Source organism: Puma concolor, chromosome C1, assembly GCF_028749965.1.
Source record: "Puma concolor isolate L17-30 chromosome C1, mPumCon1.1.hap2, whole genome shotgun sequence".
Classification (NCBI taxonomy): Eukaryota; Metazoa; Chordata; class Mammalia; order Carnivora; family Felidae; genus Puma; species Puma concolor.
This window is the reverse complement of record NC_141674.1, coordinates 81,742,152-81,763,658: the sequence shown is the minus strand read 5'-3', so window position 1 is coordinate 81,763,658 and position 21,507 is coordinate 81,742,152. Positions and strand designations below refer to the sequence as shown.

At 41.1% G+C, this 21,507-nt stretch overlaps 1 protein-coding gene across 3 annotated transcripts in view; it reads right to left on the bottom strand.

Moving 5' to 3' along the window:
• Positions 1–306: 306 nt before the first annotated feature.
• LOC147578187 (uncharacterized) overlaps positions 307–21,507 on the bottom strand; it is a 79,869-nt gene continuing 58,668 nt past the window's right edge. For 2 of the 3 annotated variants that reach the window (XR_015254891.1, XR_015254890.1), the window contains 4 exons: positions 15,718–16,083; positions 12,091–12,256; positions 1,119–1,199; positions 307–808 (listed from right to left, as the gene is read on the bottom strand). The gene's annotated coding sequence lies outside the window, so the exon portion shown is untranslated. Of the gene's footprint in view, positions 809–1,118; positions 1,200–12,090; positions 12,257–13,140; positions 13,935–15,717; positions 16,084–21,507 lie in introns of those variants that run through there. The other variant, XR_015254892.1, reaches the window with a different exon arrangement.

Below are 21,507 nucleotides of genomic sequence, written 5' to 3'. Positions count from 1 at the left end.
AGGACCTGGCCTCAGCGATCTCAGGAGACCTAAATAGTCAGAAGCTAGTAGTAGCTTCGGTTAAGAATTCCACTTTGGGGGGCGCCTGGGTGGTGCAGTCGGTTAAGCGTCCGGCTTCAGCCAGGTCACGATCTCGCGGTCTGTGAGTTCGAGCCCCGCGTCAGGCTCTGGGCTGATGGCTCAGAGCCTGGAGCCTGTTTCCGATTCTGTGTCTCCCTCTCTCTCTACCCCTCCCCCGTTCATGCTCTGTCTCTCTCTGTCCCAAAAGTAAATAAACGTTGAAAAAAAAAATTTAAAAAAAAGAATTCCACTTTGGACATTGCAAATGCTAAATAAAGATCCATACTTACTGCATGTCAGTTTGTCAGAAACTAAATAAAAATAAAAGAATTTAGCTATGGAGACATCACAGGAAGCAGTACAGACCCCAAATACAAAGCAAGTGAAAAGCAAAAAATCATGATCTCCCTACTTTTCCAGGCTAACTCACTTATGCTTTAGGGGGTTGTTATATGTCACTTTCTGGTTAACATTCCTTTCTATCCCACGTTTGGTCACCTTTCTACTTTTCTCTCATCATATTCAACCTTTCAACAAATACTTGTTGAGTACCTACTGCTTGCAGGCAATGCCCTAAGGGCTTGTGATACAGTAGTGAGCAAAAGCAGAAAAAAGCACCATCCTGCATTCATGGAGCTTCCATTCTGGTGGATCATAGGTCACCATGTTTTCCTGCTTCATTGTCTGTGTGCTGGCTCCCCAAAGGCCAGAAATCAATCCTGTTATATCCACAACATCAACTCAATGCCTGCAACACAGTGGAACATTAATGCATATTCGTTGAACAGTGTGAACACATGAGCTGCCATTTATTGAACATACCAATATCTCATTTAATCCTCACACTTGCCTTAAGAGGAACATATATACCCACCCTTGTATCAGTAACATCTTGCTGTCCTAGTTCAGAGAGGTCAGTTAATGTGGCCAAGGCCACACAAGTAATTAAGCAAAAGATCCAGAATTCAAATGCAATTGTTTAACCCCAAAGCTATGTTCTGCTTTTCAAAACAAAAGGATAATATAAGAATAGTCAATAGGATGAGAATTCATCTTACCTAGATTTGCACGGACCCGATGAAAACACACCTGACTTCCATCCAGCGTTTGGAAGTTAATTCCAGAAGCAGCCACCTATACTGAGACAGGATAAGATGCCAATTATGAAGTCAGTGACAAGAGAACAGAACTGTTATGTATTCTTGAAAACTAATCAGCACCTCAAAAAAGTCATTTACCATTATATCCACGTAAGCCAGTGTATTTTCCTAAAATGTTTTGGTTACCCCAGTTCTAAGAATAAAAGTGATGGGAATTTAAAAATAAATAACAGCCATGTTGTTTGTCCCCAAACCTAAAAATGTTGACGTTATCCTACGTGAAAAATGTATTGTTGTTATTTACAGTGCTATATTGTTTTCTAATTATTACATGTGTCTAAATCTCATTCCCCCAAGCCTGCAGAAAATGCAAAGTCCCCGTGGACATAAATTTCTCTTATCCTCTACAGCGTCTAACAAGATGCTGAGTATAGACTTAGCTCAGGGTCTAAAAAATGGAGATAAATTTAGAAAATCTGGTCCAGGGATGACTGTCTTTTCTGTCAAATTTTGCCTCCCAAGATTGTATCCCGTTACTCCATATCATTGAGGACAACGCCAGTCTTTTGTTATATCTTCACATCATTTGAAAAGGCCAAGTCAGTTATTCGTCTCCTCACATGTTAGAGAGAAAAGCAGGTTTTATTTTAAAATCAGCCTTGCTCCATTTCGCGAATTCGCTAGAAAAGGTGCCTAAATTCACATAAATGGTGGGCTGAATCTGTGCCGATAGGAGAGAAAGAAGGCAAGTGTGTGTGCGCACTTGTGGGTGGCTGAGCATCTTCATAAACCCCTCAGCTCCTCGGGAGGAGCTCACAGTACGTGCCATGGAAACAGTGGTTACCATGGAAAGAATGTGCCATGGCGACGGGCTGAAGAAATGCCTACGTAAAACCAACTTACCATGTAACCTTATACCTTCCAGCATTTTAAAAAATATGACAGGATTAGAGCACAGTCCTCTGGGGAGTCTCAGCCCTCACAATGATCTTCCAAAACAATCTAGAAAGCGAGATGATAAACTGCAGGGCGTTGTGTACCTTGCTAAAGGGCCTGACAAGCAGTTGGGTGGAGAAATTGCCAACATCGTTTATCTACGGACTGCACTTCACACTATTAAATATTTCCTGTTAAAACCCACAAAGTATTACAAATGAAGAGAAAACATGGATAAAATTAACTTAAAGGGAATGGTTTCCCGACTTACTGAGATCAGAATTGATGTGTTTCATCTAACTTATCTGTTAATAGGCTTTCTTGATGCCCTCGTGTTACCATAATCTCCAAAGCACTGGACAAACCAGTACATTTGTTTATCTTTATCACTCTTTGCTTACTAAAGAACTTGCTTTTATTAAAGAGATCAATCACCTGCACACAGTTTAATAGCCTGTGCAGTACATACAAGGTAAAAGGAAAAAAAGCAAAAAAGGGTAAGGGGTGAGAGCCCTGTTTTCACAAAGCCCCAAAAGCATTCGAGAGGCAATAAAATAAACTTTCAAGATATATCTCTATCTCTATACCTACACATATATATGCAATCTTAAAGGTAAAAAACTTGATTATCAAACTTAGTAATCTAAAACATTTCTAAATGGGAAAGTGAAGGCTCAAAAGCAATCATTGTGTCTACTCTGCACTCAATTTTGTCTGGTTACTTTAATATGCAGCCAAACGATGCTAAGTGGAGAGACGTGAGTACGTTATGCGTCTCATACACGGCTCCTCTCCCTTGCTTCCACGGGAGAACCAGACATTTGTGCCTCGCAGCCAGCCACGAAACCAGGAGTCCACCCGGGTTCAATGAGGACGTGGCATCCAAGGGCCACCGTCTTTGACCTGAGACACAAGGCATTGCTAAAATGCCAGTGTGTAGCTCACTGTCCACATTGCAGAGTGAAGGGATACTGTGCGGCTTTGCTTCTGAAACCGCTCTCCTTCCGACACTGAAGAACAACCCTATCCACAATCTCTTAGTGCAAGCAACATAATATCATATTTTATCTAGTCTTCTGGGATTAAAAATATTGATTGAAATTTTCATTGGAAGCTTTTCTTAAAAGACACTTTCTTCCAAACCTCTCTTTCTACTCCATTGCAAGTCAGCTATTTTTCTTGCCAAAATGCAGGAAAGCAATTAGGCTCAAGGGTTTTATAAGCTGCACCAGTTCAGGGCAAATCTATTGAACTTTGCTGAGAAATTCTTGTTCATTCACTGTGAAAATTTTGATGGTTTTATCCTCTTTCTTGATAACCACTTAGTTTTAGAAACCTGTGTAATGTGTGTAGTGCAGGATTTAAAGAGAGGCCATCCTAATTAAAGTGTTGTGATGTTAAACCGGAAGGTGCTAAACATATTCCTTTGATAACTGCAATTTCAAGCTCCAGTATATGTAGGAAAGAACTGAAGCTGAAATATAAAGGAAATTTAGCAGAGGCAGTGATGGCTAAGAGAAAATATTAAGCTGATCTGCAAAGTGCCTCGCAGGTTTTGAGAATAAAGCAGGAGGAAGTGAAGAGCTGAGCCTTCGTCTTCCATCGGCTGTCCCTGTTGCTGGTGATTACAGCCATCTTTCACCGAGAACATATGGCCGTGTTTATAGCCATCAGGCAGCATTTCACAGAGCTACGACACCATGTGTCCACCAACTAGCCTTCCTGATTACAGTTAATTAGAGAGGAGGTGGGAAGCATTTTTTAAAATGATATTAAAGCACAAGGACGCCCAAAGTTCCCAGGCCTGTTTGCAAGACCAGGTGACAAGAGAGAGACTGATAGGAAAAGCGGAAGAAGCCAAGAGGAGCAGACATTTTGCACAACACTTTCCCTAAGAAATGAGCCAAATACAACAACAGCAAAACAAAGGAAAGAAAGCGTATGAACACAGAGACAGGAGAGCCTCACAATGCACTGTGCAAGATGTTACTTGGGAAACCTGCTAAAGCAAGAAACTACCTGAAAGTCCCTAATGCACTTTTTCAGGGGAAAAATTCCAAACCCAAACTACCATAACAGCATCTCTAAGAGTCACTTTGTAGTTAGCAAATCCAAGCTGCAGGATGTTCAATATAAAATTACATAGGGCCCTATTATACGCTATTGAACCCATTTCATGGTTCAGCAATGCTGTTTGGTCTCCTTTTAACCTCAAAGTAAAATGCAAGGCAACCTATATCACCAGGTAAATACCTAGCATGATTTAAGAGCCTCAGCTTTTCAAAACTCCCCCGTTTGAATTTGCAACATTTCCTCCATAAGCCCCTGGAAAACAGACTTGGCTGTGGAGGTTTCCAGAGGGAGTGCACTGGGCTCACAAGCAAACGAAAGCCTTAGTTTAGTAATTCTCTTCCTCCTATGGTTTACAGACTTCCCCTCCAAAGGGGCGGCTGTGTGTGGGTGTGTTTGTGTGTGCGCGTGTGTGGGTGGGTGTGGGTAGGTACCATTCTATCTATTACAGACACTTCTTCCTTTAGGCTCGTTTAAAAGTCTGAGAACACGTCCATTGGTAATTGTGTCATTTTTTTTCCCCTCTATTTCTCTGCTTTGCTGGAACTGGACCATAATGACATTAGATAGGTCGCATGATGGCAATTTAATGGCCTGAACTCAATCCACAGGTACATTGCTGTGGTCGCCTTGGGATCTGTTCTCATTGCTGCAACGTGACAGAAAATACCAGCAGAGTCAGAATGGATGGCCGACTGCACTGGTGAAGACAGCATCAGTGAGTGCAGAAGACATTGGCTCTGAAACCCCAGGGGCAGCCCAGCAGCTCCAGCTGCACCCGCACTACCCCACCCCTGCTGTTAACATGGAACACTTCACTCGGCAACATTCATTTACCATGTTCTCTGCTCAGCGCTGAGGGCACAGAGGCAAACAGAACAAACACACACAGGCCTGGCCCTCAAGTGGCTTATTGTTTCTCCAGGGAAAACACATAGGCATTCACATGAGCAAATGCACTAAAACACCAGAGACACCACTGTGATAGACCCACATACATAGTATAATAGTAGCACATAATAACAATGGAGCTGAACTGCCTTTAAACATCCAGTATGGTTGGAACGAGAGGTGAGGGAAGCATTTATGGTCTGGAAATTTAAGAGCCCGATAGTAAATCCAAAGCACATGTAATACTTTCAAAGGCCCATGTGAGTAAAGGGATGGATTCTGAACTCCCTCAAAGAAAAAATATGAAGATTGGATTGAAGAAATTCCCTGATCATACTGAGGGAAAAATATATAAATTCAAAACGTTATAGCGGTTATACAATTAACTAAATACGACATCAAGAGCCCTGGTGAATGCTTCCGTGTTTTAGGGAAATTGACCCTCTAATTTTTTTCAGGAAACCACACGATGGTGATAATCTCTTTCACAGGTTTGTTAGAATCAGAAGAGATTGTGTGTGCCTGTGTGTGAGTGTGTGTGTATACATATATATAACATATTTATATATTTATATATATAAATTTATATATATACATATATATTTACATTAAATATAAAAATATAAATATAAATTTATATTAAAATATTTTGTAGAATCTAGGGCACCATTACAGTATTAGTAGATGCTATTGTGGCTCTATTGCTTTTAATCCTGTTTTCGTGGTAGTTAACTCTAAAACAGAGGTCAACAAATTATGGCCCATTGGCAAAATCTGGACCACAGAGGGCCACAGCCATTTATGTATTGTCCAAGGCTTTTATGCTATAATGGTAGGTTCTGTAGCTGGACAGGGAAAATATGGCTTGTAAAGCCAAAAATATTTACTGTCTGGACCTTTACGGAAAAGTTTGATGAGCCTTTTAAAAGAATCACATGATATCAACCTACCTTTCCTTTTTTTTTTTTTTTTTTGACATTTGTGTTTTTTTGGCAGAAAACCGATTCCTAGGAAAAGTTCTGTGATCAGATAAATGGAAAACACTACATATTGTATTCCCCTCGGGGAGATTAAAAATGTACTTTGGCATATGAAAAACTTTAAGAAGTCCTGTATAAAAGAAACCTATTTAGATTCATTTCCCAAACTGAATGGGTTATGTTTTTCTCTATGAAAATATATTAACAAATCTAGTAAATGAGGTGGATTGGCCACCGAAGAGCAACTCAGAGCCCACTTCTGTGCCTTCTGCAGCACAGAGGCCACAACATTAAATACTTATAGTTCAGCCTGCCTTGTGCCTATCCTTGGCAGTGTTCCATAGCTATGGTAAGATGGGGAGCCACTAGAGACAGGCACCCTTCCAAAATCAACAAGGGAGGCCTCACCTTTATTCTTTCCTGGCTGCCTTTGCCCTCCCCCTCTCGTCCAGAAGTTAGCAGCGGAAGCAGCCACCATGTGCTTCTAGGGCCAGTGAATGAAGGCAAAACCTTACATTTTAGAGAACGTTGGAGCACAAAGATGGCAAAAGCCTAGGTCCTCGACTGCATCACTGAAATACTGCTCTAAGCCAGAGCTGCCTACTCCTGGACTTCATACCACATCGAATAAATAAACACTTTCTGTTTATGGCAGTGTAGGGAAGTACTTCTCAGGCTTTAATATGTGTGCAAATCACCAGGGGATTTGTTTCAATGCAAATTCTGATTCAGTAGATGTGGTGTGGGGACCTTCCCCACCTCCCAGGTGATGCAGAGGCTTGTCTGCGAATCACACGTTGAGTAGCAAGGTAATTTCTATTCTTTGCAGCAGAATACCGTCATAACTGATAGGTCCTCTGGAATTCATCTTGCAGGGAGAATACTTTGGGAAATTCTGAAGGAGGCTCATCATCAAGCTCCCTACTTTCATGAGGCATTTAGAAGGGAGAGTCCACCTACCATACCATTCAAAGGATTTGGACTTCCTTCCTGCAACATTTCTCATACAATATATTTCTCAGTATGGACCATGAGGCCGTGCAAATCTACAGTGAACCACTGTGTGAGGAGGTGATGCTTTCCACACATGTCTTTGGTAATAATGAAGAGATAATGATGAAGAGATTATTCTTTGAACGTCATATAGAATTATAGAATCCTTTAAGATTTATCCGATCCTTTATTTATAGGTATGGGATCTAATGGCAAGAGAGGCCAACTGATTCCCCAAGTCACCAGGAAGTGGAGTGGGGAGGGCAGAGCTGGGTGGGAGTGCACCTGCTCATCAGGGTCTCCGTGCATGGATCTGTCCAATATTATCTCCCACTTTGCACAGAGAACATTTTCAAAAGAAACCGTGGGCTCCTCTGTAAAAGTGTGCCCCTTATATCACATATACATGACATACCAAGAGGAAAAGATCAAGTTCACATTTCCAGACTCTTCCTGCTCCCTGTGTATTAAGTGACAGCAAAGCCAGCCGTTTCCCTTCTCATCATGATTAACCCAGAGCGTTGGCAAATCCCCAGCCTATTTAGAGATACAGATCCGCGAGGGAGGCTTTCCTCATTCTTTCTCTAAAATGTAGCTCCACTTGACCTAATTGGGGTTTGGGGAGATTCCAACTCTCACTTTTTTCATTTTTCCAAGTTTAAACCATGGGTTTGACAATGGGGCGTGTGAAGTATTTCCTACCGTCTTTATTAATTAAAGGAAAAATTTTCATCTTAGAGTCTTGAGAGTTTTAAGAACAAATGAAAAGTGGAGGAAATTCAGGAAGGGCTAAAATAGCTGAAATGTTCTATTTTTTTCTTTTTAATAATTGGTGCTAAAGAAGGAATATGGGCTTTAGATTTTAAACGCTATCACTGAAAGCAAGAAGGTAGCTTCTAAGTGTTTTGACATGCAGAGGAAGGGTTCAGGGACCAGCCGGCAAGAACTTTGTCCTGCTCGTGTGTTTGATCCCACACCCATGCCTATGCCCTGCCTGCAGGCTTTTAACATAAAGTACTGCTCCCTCATTCTGTGGCTCTCCCTGCTCATTGGGTTCGTTAGGATCCTTTAATTAGTCACCAGTCAATTTTATTTTAAATTTGTATGATAATCCGGTTTCAAAGTTTAACTAACTAAGGTCAAATTTAAAAGGTGATTTCCTCAAGGCCATAAAGCCAGACCATTACATTCCCTAAAAATAGCCATCAAAACTTCTAAATCTTTGTCCTTGTCAATGATTTGAATACAATTTCTGTTCCAAGGACTCTAACGTGACGCTAGAGTAAGCATTTACCTACCCAGGAAGAAGTTGCATAGTCCAGAAGGTCCACAGATCTGGATTTTAGACTCAGCTCAGACCCTCACTGGGAACCCAAGCAAGCCCTTTATGCTCGGAGGTTCTTAATTTTATTATCTGTAACCTAGGGATATAGGGCATATGATTATCTTACATGGTATTATGGGTTAAATTGCATCCTCCAAAAAAGACATGTTGATGTCCTAACACCCCTGTGCCTATGAACATGACCGAATTTGGAAATAGGATCTTTGCAGATGTAACCAAATTAAGATTAGGTCATTAGAGTGCGCCCTAATCTGATATGACTAGTGTCTACATAAGAAGAAGAAAATGCCAGGAGAAGACAAACACAGGGAGAACCATGTGACCAGAATAGCAGACAATGGAGTGATGTAGCCACAAACCAAGGAATGCCAAGAGTTATAGCCACCTCCAAGAGCTAGGAAGAGGCAAGGACGACTTCTATGGAGAGTCTCAGGAGGAGCATGGCCTTGTTGACCCTTTGATTTGGAATTTCTAGCATCTAGAACAATAAGTTTCTGCTGTTTTAAGCCACCAAGTTTGTGTTACTTTTTTAGAGCAGCCTAAAGAAACTAGTACACGTGGTAAAAGTTACTTTGCAAATGTGATTAAGATTCTTGAGGTGGGAAGATTATCTTAGATTATCTGGGTGAGCTCAGTGTCATTACAAGTGTCCTAAGGGCCATTATGAGGGGGATATTTTGAGATGTGAGATATGAGAGGAGAATCTGAGTCATAAAAGGAAGGAGATGTATGACAATGGAAGCAGAGGGCCAGAGTCAAAAAGAGATTTGTCAGAGATTTTAAGATGATATGGTACCAGCTTGAAAGATAGAGGAAAAGACCATAAACCAAGGGATGCAGCAGGTCCCTCGAAGCTGAAAAAGACAAAGAAACAGACTGCCATCTAGAGCCTATGAAGGTTTGGGGGCACCTGGGTAGCTCATTTGGTTGAACGTCTGACTCTTGATTTCAGCTCAGGTCATGATCCCAGAGTCACGGGATCGAGCACTGTGTTAGGCTCCACGCTGAGCATGGAGCCTGCGTGAGATCCTTTCTGTCTGTCCCTCTGCCCTTCTCCTGCTCGTGCATGCACTCTCTCTCTCAAACAAACAAACAAAAAAACTTTAAAAAAAAAACTTATAAAAAGGTGGGGGGAGGAGTCTATAAAGATTTCATAGCCTGGCTAGCACCTTGGTGAAAATCATTTTGGACTGCCCTCCAGAAAAGTAAGATTATAAATTCTTGCTGTTTTAAGCCATTATGTGTATGGCAATTTGTTATAGCAGCAGTAGGAAACTAATACAAGATAAAAATTTTCCTGGTTAACCCCTAAACTTGTTTTACTAAAGACAAAGCTAAAAAAAATGTTTAAAAACCAAACAATTATTTTAGTATTGTCATGGTTCTAATTAATTTTAAAGATATACTAGGTATTCAGAACCAAACTTTTAAATGAATGGATAAACAAGTGAATCGAAATAGTTTTAATTCTACAAAGACACACTGACCAAATTGTGTTTAACAGTAATTCTGAAAGGGCAAAGAGCTTATAATAACAGCTTCTCCAATACATAGATAGCACAGTGGCTTCCCTAAATATGAGCCTTCTCTAAACATTCCTTTACTTGATTAATCAAAAACAAAGAAGGTCCCGGGCGCATGGGTAGCTCAGTGGGTTAAGTGTCCCAGTCTTGATTTCCACTCAGGTCGTGATCTCACAGTTCATGGGACCGAGCCCCACATTGGGTTTATGTGGAGCCTACTTGGGATTCTCTCTCTCTCTCCCTGTCTCTCTGCCCCTCCCCCATTTTCTCTCTCTTTCTCTCTCTCTCTCAGAATAAATAAGTGAATGTTTAAAAATTTGTAGAAATTTAAAAAATTAAACACACACACACAAAGTTCCTAGGAAGACCACATAGCCACTGGGATTGAAAGAAGGCAAGAAAAGGGTCCTGAATAAGTTCTTCCCTAGAGTATGCCAATATCCCTACAATCCTCACCCACTGAGAATATCAGAGTTTACAGAATGTGACCAGTTTCCTTTCCAGTAACTTTACTTCTTCAGATCATTCCTGATGCCTACTTAGCAGCTAGACTCTTCCTTATAAATAGCTATGTTTTCGGCACATTAGGGCATTTCCCCTCTCAGGACTGGAGACAGATGTTCAAAGGATGATCCTAGCTGACAAAGCAACATCTGGCATTTAGCGTCTTGCTGTGACTGATTGTCTGATATATCACCCCAAAGTGAGGAGCAGCAGAGCCCTAGAATGTGAAATGGATCGTGCAGTGCCAAAGCTTCACTAAATGTGGAGACTTTGTATGTCAGAGCAGAGGGGAGAAAGAAAAAAAAAACACACTGTAGTAAACCATGATCAGTTTCATGACTCCAGAAGCCAAACCTAAGTAAGCTTCAAAAAGTTTATGTGGGAGCCATTTGAGAGATACAAAAAATGTAAGTAAAAGGCTTGCATAAAAATATGTTACTCTCTGGTTGTTATTCCTAAAGCCAGTAGCAATGGTCTGGCTACTTGGCTTTGGTCAAAACCATGTATTTTGTGACTCAAGACACAAAAGGTCTTTTTCCCACTGGAGTCACCCTCATGTGATATTAGAAAGAGATGTAATCTTGGGCAAAGTACTTCATATGCAACTTAGTGTCCAAATATGCAAAAGTGGGTTCATTTCTACCTTATTAGATGGTCATGAGAATTATTTGAAATAACTTACATAAAGTGCTATCATAGCATCTGGCACAGAATTATGTTCTTAAATGATGAACGTTTATTGATCAGTTACCATGTGGTGGGTGGGCACTGTGCTAAGGGCTCTGGCTACGTTATGGAAGGTAACAGAGTGTGGTGGTTCCAAGCACAGACTGCCTGGGCTCCTATCCCAGCTCTACCATTGACTTTTTATGCAACCTTGGGAAAGTAACTTAACTTCTGTGTGTGTCAATGTCCCCATCTCTGAAAGCAGATAGTATTATATCAACTTCACAGATTTGTGGTCAGAAATAAATAAGCAGACATGTTCGACGAACTTATTAACAGTGCCTGGCACATGATAAGCATCTATAAGTGTTAATTAATATTATTATTGCCCCTTTAATCTTTGCAACCCTTTGCTGTTGATACTGTCATTAGATTTATTCGGTCAACAAAGAAGCTGAGTTGAGACAGTCTAAGTGAGCTGTGGAACCAGGATTCAAGTACAGGTTGTCTTGCACTTGGTCCAAAACTGGAGACAGTTAAGTGATGCTGGAAGTCAGAGCCCACCAAATCTTTTCTGACCTTTCCTCCACCCTTTCCAAAGTGAACTGACTTTATGACTCTGGCGAATTTCTTAAGCACTCTGTGTCACATTCGTATAATGGGGAAAATATTATTGATGCCTCATCAGGTGATGAGGATTTAATAACATGACCCAACAAATTCCATATCACAGAGCCTGGCACATAGAAAGTCCTCAATATATGTTAGCCACCATAATAAATAACATTAGTAAAAGCCCTGAAGGCTAGCAGTCATTTTGTGCTGTACTACCTTTTGGGGAAAAAAAGTGCAACCAAGTTTTAATTCTCAGTGCTTATCGAGGACATTTTCCTCACTGTGACATTGTCCTAGGACTTTTCTGTAACAGCAGTCTGATTAGCTCTGGAAAAACACCTGGCCTTGGGAAATAGTCTTTGTGTCTTGCAATGATGGACAACACCTGGACCTTTTCTAAGGCTTACCTTGGACTGGGTTTGATGATGAGCAAAGTACCAGCTTGGTCAATGCAAAAATAACTGCTGCTGCTGGCAAACAAGTGACTTTACTGGTCCTGGAGCATTCACTAGTGTAGACCTGGTGGATGGAAACTAAACAGTAGTAGGTGACATCATGGTACCAGGCAACTGGCTGGAAAAGGAAAATCGTTCAAGGTTAAGCACAGGGTGGGGACTATTGGTGATAAAGCAGCACAACCTCCATGGGGGCAAATTGTATTCTCTGAATCATTAGTATAACTCTTGTACTTTTCACACAGTGTCTAAAATGATGGTGGGATAATTGATTTTGCATTAGCGATTTCGAGCATAGTATGTAAGAAATATTACAAGCCTACTCCCTAGTTGCTTGCCAAAGCAACCTTTAGAAACTGATAAGAAAACCTATTCTTTTTTTTTTTTTTTTAAGCACAACAAAGGCCCTTCGTATCCCAGATACTGCAGAACAGGACCAGCCCCTCCTCACAGGTTGGTGGTACCCTATTAACTCGGAGTTGTTGGCTGTGACCCGTCAAGTAAGTATTCATCGGATTTGTCAGGTTTGGGGGCAGAATACCCAAAACCTGGGTGGTGGGAGTGGATCTAAGTAAACCCAAGGTTGGCTAAAATAGAGTTCTGTTGTTTCTGTGTGGCAAATAGTTCCGCAGGCAAGTGTCCAGAGAGACCTTTACAAATTGTGAGAAATGGACACCCAGAGAGCGCCTGTCTAGAGTGATGTGAGCAGATGCAAGTCTATGTCACCATTACTGAAGTCCCTCTCCTCTCTCAGAGACACTTTAGAATTCGGGAGGCTTCAGGGGTGGAAGCCACCACTCTCTAGCTTGTCACGTTTGCCCCTAAGATCCCAAATTTCCAAGCCACTAGTAGTCCCTGCAGGACTGATGCTCTTATCTGCCCTACATGAATACTGTGGTAGGACTGGAAGCACCTTGTGTGGGGTCCAGCCTTCCTTGGAGCATCTTCCCCTGTGGAGCTCAAAGCCCTTGTGATGCAAAGAACACCCCCCTCATCCCTGACCTGATCTCTGACTTTGCTGCTTCTCAGAGACAGCTTCTCTTTTGCCTCTTTCACCATACGGCTGGGTGTGGGAGGGTAGAGCCTTCAGGAGACTTGGTAGTTTGACATTTTCCTCAAAACATGCCTCTGAAAACTTCTCCTGTTAGGAGACTTCCACATCTAGGAGCAACTTATTCCATCATTGAGCACCTCTGACCGTTTCTAAAGTTGAATCCCTGTCTTTTACCCACTGGTCTCAGTTGAACCCTCAGCAGCACCCTGACAATGTCCAACCTCAGAATAGTGAGGAAAGTTCATCCAGAGCACTGCATATATAGTAATGACTGCTGTTGGCACCACAGTCATGGGGTTGGGTTAATTCTTGATATCTGACAGGAAACCCAGTGGCGCCATGAAGAATTGTCAAGGCTGGATGAATCCATCTTCTAAACTATAATCCTTCAAAAATTTGGAGCCCTTTGAGTTGTATTTCTTCAGGCAGAACAACACCAGCTCCTTCAGAAATTTATTTCATGTCCCAACTTTTAAGTTCTCTCACAACATTGTTGTTGTTGTTGTTGTTGTTTTCTGAGCAAACGCCACTGTCCCCCACCTCCCTCTTAAGATAGAGGATACAGAATTTATCACAAAAAATGTGAAGATGACTATGTGGGAAATGCTGGATGATGAGCCTCCCACCTGCAAAGCTAGTCCAACAAAAGGAAATGGACTATAAGAAGACAGCAGACGTGATTTGGATACAATAAAGAACTTGTGAATTTACTTTTAATTCAGTAAGCTTTAGGCCTGCATGCCTTCAAAAAGTCAATCTTTCTCTTCCTTCTCCTACCTCTTCTTTACTACACTAATGCCAACTATTTTTTTTAATTTGAGGTGGCATCTCTTCCAGGCAGACTTCCCTAACTCCTTTAGTCGGGGTTGGGTGCTCCTTCCAGACTCCCGCCACACCTGTGCATGTCCCTGTCAAAGCACCTTCCACCTGCTTTAGATTGTCTGCTGAGTTGACATCCCTTCAACTTGATGGCTGGTGCCCAAGACACTGAATTATCGGACTTTTAACAATGCCTGGCACCAAAGAGGGGTGAAAAATATGTATTGATAGCAAATCGAGTGCTAAAACACTGGAATGAAAACCTGTGGAACAATCTGGGAAGGTCTCCCAGCATTCATCGAAGACATGAAAGCTGATAGGTGTGTGTCCCTTGGGATTATCCTTCCACTCATTTACTCATCATTTATAACTAATGTGTGAGGAGAGCTTTGCCCCAGGCATTCCATACAGAGGATGGAATCACATCTCTGGTACAGAACGATGACACCAAACAGGAGCGAAAGACAAAATCTCTACTGATTGCCAGTCATCTGATAGAGACCTTCACCAGCTAAAGCCCTTCTAGACTGGGATTTCTATGGTGGCCAAGGGATTTACAGTAATGTGGCTATAATAGAAATAAAAGAGGCTAGTGTGGAGGAGGTTTTCTGAGAATGGCTTTCGGGTTCCAGGAGCATGGGTCAAGAGGAGTACACAGGGGATGGGGCTGGGCTTGCTCCTAGGTGCCCTCAGCTCCCCTTCTGGGCTGTCTGCACAAGGCAGGGCAGGGACCACACTGCGCTGCTCTGATGGTCAGGCAGATAGAGCTACAGGGCATGATCACAATCCCAGAAGCACAGGACTGAGAGGTGTGGCAATGAAGGAAACTGGAATTCTTAGAGACAAGAAAAAATAAATCCACTCAAGGAACCATCTCAACTAATCGGCTACTAGGCTCTGTTTGCAGAGGTGACATCATTGACAGTGCTTACAGGCAGAATAAGGCCAGATTTGCCAAGGGACATGTGTAGGCTTCCAAGCCTTCTAATCCCTCCTCAGCCACACCCAAAAATAAACTGTAGGAGGAAAATTTTATTTGGCATAATCGGATATTTTTGTCTTGCTTACCTAAACTGTCACAAGTGGTTGGTTAAAATAGCATAAAATGAGTGCTGTTTTATAAGAAAAAAATTTTTTCAGAAATTCCAAATAGGTAAATATCTTTTTTTTTTTTTTCCAGTTTCCTAAGGTCTTTTTTTGTAAAAAAGCAAATTAAACCTATTTGAGGTAGGGCCTGAATGTTATTCAATTCTGTTGGGGCCCTTTACTCTTGGCTGTGGCTACAAAAGAAGATTCACAGTAAATGGGCCTGTGGGGGTGGCTGCCATTTACCCCCATGTTTTCATAAATGGAAGCAGCCAGGCAAAGAGCACAGCTGTCATCATTTTCCACACAGGCACCGGGGGCTTGGGAGCTACTTGAGCAAGGGCCAATATGACAGGCAGGTTTTCTCACATAGCAAATCTAAAATTTTATTAGCAACAATTTGGACTGTTCAGGCAGGTTCAATGTCTTGTGTGTATGTGTAAAAATAGATCCGTTCACTCTTCCTGCATTCACCTTGGCTGTTTCTCACGTCTAAAACTAACCTGTAATAGGCACCCACTGTTCCCTCATATTTGCAATGGTCAGTGATCAAAAGAAGATTGGAGCTGACCAGATGTAAAATGAAAGATTCACCAGATAGACCAGAATGAAAGACTCACCTGGAGCGGAAATCTGAAAGGTTTGTTTACTTAGTCTTTCCCCCGCGTGCATCTTTGTGTTGCAGATTCCAATTGGAGTGGAAATGCCAGGTTGCTCGGAGAGAAGGTTGTCCTTGTAATGTGTCTTGGCCAATTGGAAATTGGCAGCATTTGTGCTCTCTTGAGAACATTTTCTTGCCAAGCTTCTAGGACATTTCCCAAGACCAAGTGGATTGGCCAATTGGACAACATTTCACTAAGCACACAAACTTCTCATAGTGCAATCCAGACTTTTCAGAACTCTGAATTGTTAGCAAAGTAGACAAAAATAATTGAGCTTCATTCTTCCCCAGCCAGGTTCTTCCAAATGTCACCAGCATGGTCTCCCTAAAAGCAAGAAATGACACAAATTCGCTCTAAAGTAAAGCTAATTAAGAGATACACCTACATTTAGAGGAAAAACAAAAATGCAGAGGAAACCACTTTTAACAGATAAACCAAAAATTCAATTGCGGTTCTTATAAGAACTTAACCTTTTGTTCAGGATCAGTTATAACATCATTAACTTTATCCAAAGAAAATATATTTATCCTGGGTGCAGAATAGAAAAGGTCAGGTACGAGATTCCAAAACTTTAAAAGAAAAAGATACATCTCTAAATTACTAAGAGAATTCAACCTTTTGGAAAAGCATTTTATATTCATTAAGAACCTTTTTACTGTGGGGGAAAATTCACCAATGGTGAGAATTATGTGTGTTCAGTTCACTCAAGCTCTCCTAAAATCATGGTGTTGATTCATGTGTAATTAAAACACCCTTGGAAAATGTTCTACAGCCTGTGTTGGGGGGGGTCATTAAATAAATTAGATTAATTATGATTTTATAAATGCAATTGTACATTAAATAAAATATCAAAAGCGAATCCAATCACAGCTGTTCGGAAGGATTTTTGGCTGAAAAACTTCACTTATCACCAAATAATATAATTAGGCAATTACCAAGTGACAACTGAGGGATGATTATAGCATCAAAGCAAAAGGGCAAGTCTTAAACTCCCAGAGAAGTCACTCCCAGTCAGACCACAATAAACCAAAGAGGATATTTCTTGCCTGATTTTGTCTGACATCCTGGTCAGCAATAGGTAAGCAATAGCTTTTTAGCAAATGGTGCTTAGACCCACACTCAAGATATGCATTAGGTACACTGGGCACAGGACCAAGGACTGCAGTAGTTTCAAGGGCGTATGAGAATGTTTTCATTTACTTTAGAAGCATAAGAAAAAAAAATGAACTTCTAGTCAAAGAAAACGTTTTAATATATAGTATTATTACATTCGTCTAGATACTATGGCAGCCATAAAATACAGTTTTTACTTTTATTTTTAATGAAGCAAAGGGCCCACAAAGGCAAAAGCATCTAGAACTTATGAATTGATTATGTGGCCCTGCTGAGACCCTTCCCATAGGACCACATGGCGAGTAAGCTGCCTTAGTGAGTGGCAGGAGCCAGTTGGGTGTCAGAGGAAAGAAGAAAGAAAGGCAGGTTGCATAGGGGAGAGGGATAGATTGGGGTGTGTTCATAAGGCCAAGAGGGTGGTAAGGTTGGGTTTGTAGGACCACATGAAGAGCTCTGTTTCCCAAAAGGGTAACAAGGCTGAGGTTGTATGAATAATCCCAGCAGCTCTGTTTTCTTCACCACTGTGTCCCAAGTTCAGATATGACACCTGGTTCATAATAGGCACTAATATTTGAAAACATTTCAATAATTCTAGGGTGTAGCATGGAAACTACTGGCAGAAACGAGACAGAGATACGTCCCTGTCATGCAATTCTTTACCCCATTTCTGTAATTAATAGCACCAGCCTGTACTGATTCCTCAATGATACGCTTACTTCTTTGATGTCCATCCATATCAATGCTTCCTCTAGCTGAGAATAAATTCCCACTGTGGCAGGCTAGGCAGTGGGTACAGCATGGATCTCAGTTTAAGGCTTGACTCCTTCACTAAGCAGCACTATAATTTTGAGAAAGTTCTTTATCCTCTCTAAACCTCAGCTGCCTCCTGTATAACATGGATATCTGTTCCTACATCAGGTGGCTATGAGGGTGAACTGAGATAATAATGTGTCAGGTGCTAAGCCCAATGAGTGATACATGGTTAGGGTCTAATGATACGATTTCCTTTTGTGTCAACTATTTATTACCTTGCATATAACCACACTTAGTAACATTTTTTACTAATGTTCCTGGAATCTACCCCTAAATATTTGTAGTTAACTCATTTTCCAGCGAACTCTTCACCAAAGGCAATGCTAGGTTCAAGAGTGAGGATGGATGGAAGCCAGGCAGCGGCTTGGTAATGCAACTGAGAGTGGACCTTAAACATCTCTGGAGGGATGATGAGATGGACAGAGTATTGGTTGGCGGATGTTTTGACAAGCTACTTGGGATGAGAGATACGGAGACATGAGGAGGAGGTAAGAAGACCAAGTGGCCTGGCTAAGCTGCCTCCACATGTGGGTGGGTCTCCAGAGCCCATGTTTTGTGGGGATACAAGTCTAGGGCCCAAGCTGGGCAGTAGAGGACACCTGAAGGCTGCCACCAAGGGCATACCTGCTTCTCGGTCCTTTCGCCATGAGTCATCCTAGCTTCTAAATAGACACCACACACACAGTTTAAAATTTTGCTTTGAGGGGCACCTGGGTGGCTCAGTCGGTTAAGCGTCCGACTCTTGGTTTGGGCTCAGCTCATGATCTCACAGTTCATGGGGTCAACCCCTGCACTGACGGTGCAGAGCCTGCTTGAGGTTCTCTCTCTCTCTCCCTCTCTCTGCCCCTCCCTTACGATCTCTGTCTCTCTTAAAATAAATAAACTTAAAAATATGTTAAGTAAATAAATAGATAAATAAATAAATAAATACTTTTATTTGAAGATGTGCTAAATATTTGCTACCTGGGACAGTCTCAGCCTAACCCACCTGGAGGGAGCAATGTATCACAATCCCTGCTACCTGCTCCTCTCCTCAGTTCTCCCCCAGCCCTGGTTCCCTCAGCTTTATATACATCATCATTTTCCTTTCTTCTGGTATCCCTCCTGAGCACCTTTTATTCCTCCTTTCATTTCTTCATCTTCAATAAATTCACTCAAACACATTAATATGTTTGAACATGTATTATTTAATAGTATATAATACTATGAGATACTTTGCCAGGCAGAAAAAAGGGATGCTGTGTATTTTTTTTTTGCCAAATTTTACTTTATTCTTTTAACTTAACATTTAAAAAATGACATAAATGACATATCACATTATATTAGTGTCAGGTATACAACATAATGATTCAAGGTATTTAGATATTGTGAAATTAGCACCACAATAAGTCTGGTTAAAATTCGTTGTCATCAAATACAGAGGCTCTGTATATTTGAAACAAGGTTTTAATCTTCTCCCCGAGGAGATATTTAAGACGCTAACCTAAAAGCATGGATGCCTTTATTCCACGCCAAGATCTGATATCTGCTGTCTAATTCATTCACTCATTTGTCTATCAAAAAAAAATTTATTGAGTACGTACTAATTGCCAGGCAATGCTTTAGGCTGTCCAATAGGGCACTGAACAAGATAAGTCTTGTGCAGGAAAAGACAGATGTATATATAGTGACCAGTGGAGGTAAGCGCAAGGAAGACAAGGGGAGCGAGTATAGGGACACGAGCCACATCTTTACACAGTGTGGAAAGGGCAGGGATTAGCGGGACAGGAAACTCACTAATTACTGCACTTCATTCTTCCTCATCAGTCTTTGCCTTTCTGCTCTGATACTCTTCCAGGATTCAAGCTGACTTCATCTTTTATTCTCTCCAAGGTGGTTTCGTCGCTGGTTGTCTGAAGTACTAGCTGGATAGCTTCCAGCTTTGGATGGCAGGGGCAGAAGAAGTCAAGGACTTAAGAGAAGGGCATGTGTCAGCTCTGGACATGGCCAGAGTTGTCTTGGAGATACTGGGGAGACAAAATGTTTGACTTTTCAATAGGGTTTCCAGTGAACATCATGGAGCCCACAGTCCCTTCGGGACAAAAGGTCACAATTTAATGAAAAAACTGTTTAGAAGAGAGGCCAATAATTATTGGTATTAATTTAAAAATATTTATTCACCTAAAAGTCAATGATGTTGAAAACTTCAAATGTTTTCTGGTCGGTGCTGTCATTAAACTTTTCTGTTTTGTTCGGAAGTATCGAGTGGATGTTTTCTCCCACCTTTCAATCTATCAATGTGAATAGCATCAAGACATTAAATATTTATCAGCTTAAATGCAAAGCTTTCATTTGAAATTTTTGGTATTAAATTCTATCTCTTTAACCTGAAACTTTGCTGGAAACATTCCTAAAATTAAGGGGAAAGGAAAAATTCTACACAATGCCAAGGGCTTTGCAGATATAATACAGAGTTGTTTCAACACATTGCAAATACAGGTGGTCTTACGTTTTCAAGTGGACATTATGCAGTTAAAATGCCACCTGTTGGCTCCTTATATCTTCTAGCCCCATCCACTGTTTTTAGACAGGTAGTAGTATTTCTAGCAATTACAATAAGCAAATGGAATACTGTGATCTGGCGGCTTTATAAGGCACATCTTCATTAGTTTTAAATTCTTCTGCTTTATGTATGAAATTGTGGTAAATTTGTTCACTTCAGAAAGTGTTCCACAATTATGCTGTGTCCATTTGAACCCTTTAAATGAAGCCAATTAAGTCCTATTTGCATTATTATTTCTGTTATAGACAGATGATTGAGTTTTATCAATTTCTCTCCTAACAGCCAAATCATAAATGTACCAATTAGACTTAAAATCACACTTTCTCTTCCCTTGTTTTATTGTTAGCCTCTTCTTGGCCTTTCTCAGGTACTAGTAACAATTACTTTTGAAAATATTATTACTTTGGTAAGTTTATAAATAATTTTTTGCTCCCTTGTATGTATTCCAGATATTTAAGCCATAAATTAATTGGGTTTATTTTCACATTCTAGTCATTTCCACAAGAATCCTCCTCCTAGTCTTTATAATGTAGAATTTGTACCGTAGAAGACAACCTTAATGCCCTCTGGCCCAGTCACTCCACCTGCAGTAAAGACTTCTGAGTTATTTTGACAGAAGAAAATTCTAGAAAATACAGACATGACACATCACGCAGTAGCCGTTCCATTAGGATATGTCAGTTATTTTCCCAGGTCATTTAATTCTGTTTGGCCCTCTCCTCCAAGTGTAAGTCTCTTTAAATTCTTCCCCATTTTCCCCTTGCTCTTTATTTATTTTATACATTGTTACACCTGACCTTCCTCTGTCATTTTTATTTCCCAGCAGCAACTTCTTTTGGGCTCCCCAGGTCTGCACTCTGTGCCTTACTTCGGGCTGCCTTCCTACGTTCAGAATAATCTCCTACCCTGATACCTTCTATCTTAATCTTCAACTAGCTCCCGGAAGCCCACTTCTGCTGGGAGCCGTGTCTACCGATTTTTCCTGTCAGCCGTGTTCCCCAGGCCCCTCCCGTGAATGCTGTTCTGGCCCAATCAAAGTGCCAGCACTTTAGAAGAAAGACACTGTATGTTTCCATAAAGTAGCATGTTTGATTCTAAAAATAGTATCTCCCATCACAATAAAAATCCTGAACTCAGTGTCAGAGCCTATCACCCAAACCATGGCCAGATCTTCCAAGTCAGCTTCCATTGTTCCTTCAGGCATTTCTTTCTGGTTTTCTAGAAGTTCTAGGACCAAAAGCCCCCAGAAGGTGAAAAGCAAGGATAGATATTTCTTATAA